Source organism: Haemaphysalis longicornis, unplaced genomic scaffold (assembly GCF_048455015.1).
Source record: "Haemaphysalis longicornis isolate Haplotype H1 unplaced genomic scaffold, Haemaphysalis longicornis Haplotype H1 scaffold_13, whole genome shotgun sequence".
NCBI lineage: Eukaryota > Metazoa > Arthropoda > Arachnida > Ixodida > Ixodidae > Haemaphysalis > Haemaphysalis longicornis.
Genome location: NW_027526233.1, coordinates 95,106,494 through 95,107,570, shown reverse-complemented (window position 1 = coordinate 95,107,570; position 1,077 = coordinate 95,106,494).

Here is a 1,077-nt window from a genome sequence, read left to right as displayed (position 1 = left end):
TGCCACTGGGTGTCCGGGGTATCGAATTGAAGGTTCCGATAAGGAAAATCACGTGGGACAAAAATATGGTAGGGCTTTATCATGAGATAGTCATGGTTAGTCATTGATTGGTTTAACGTTCAAATTGATTCCGCTAGGATGTGATGGGCATCAAATCAATGGTCTTGATGAGCCGAATCACGTAGGAGAAATACAAAAATGCTTCCTGGTTATAACCATTTGATTGTCATGGCGAGTCTTATATTGGGGTAAAATTCGAAGTGACCCCGCTAGGGAGTGTAGGGTATCAAATTTACGGTCTTGAAGAGGGGAATCACGTGGTACAAATAAAAAAAAGGCTTCGTAGTTCGAATCATGAGATGGTCATTATGAGTCATAGATGGGGTTAAATTCAAGGTGAGGCCGCTGAAGCATGTGGGGCGTCAAATTGAAGGTTCCAGTTAGGGGAATCATGTCGGACACCTAAATAATGCGTCCTGGTTACAGTCATGAGTCATGGTTAGTTTGACTGGTATGAATTCTATATGACCCTGCTAGGGTGTGTGGGGTATCAAATTAAAGGTCTCGTCGAGGGGGTCACGTGGGACAAATATGAAAATGCTTTCTGGTTATAATTAAGAGGATATCGCAAAAGGTATACAGCAAAAGGTACACACTCACACTCTCCCTCACGCTCACACTCACACTCTCACTCACACTCTCACTCACACTCACTCCCACTCTCACTCCCACTCTCACTCTCAGTCGCACTCTCACTCAGTCACACTCTCACTCTCACACTCTCAATCTCACACTCTCAAACTCTCACTCTCACTCTTTGACTGTCTCAATCTCTGTGAGGCCATGTGAGTTCTGAATTCATTTTGAGTTCTCAGCCCATTTTGAGTTCTCAGTTCATTTTGAGTTTTGAGTACATTTTGAGTTTTGAGTCCATTTTGAGTTTGAGTACATTTTGAGTTTGAGTACATTTTGAGGTTTGAGTACATTTTGAGTATTGACTTCACTTTGAGTTTGAGTACATTTTGAGTTTTTAGTCCATTTTGAGTTTGAGTTCACTTTGAGTTTGAGTACATTTTG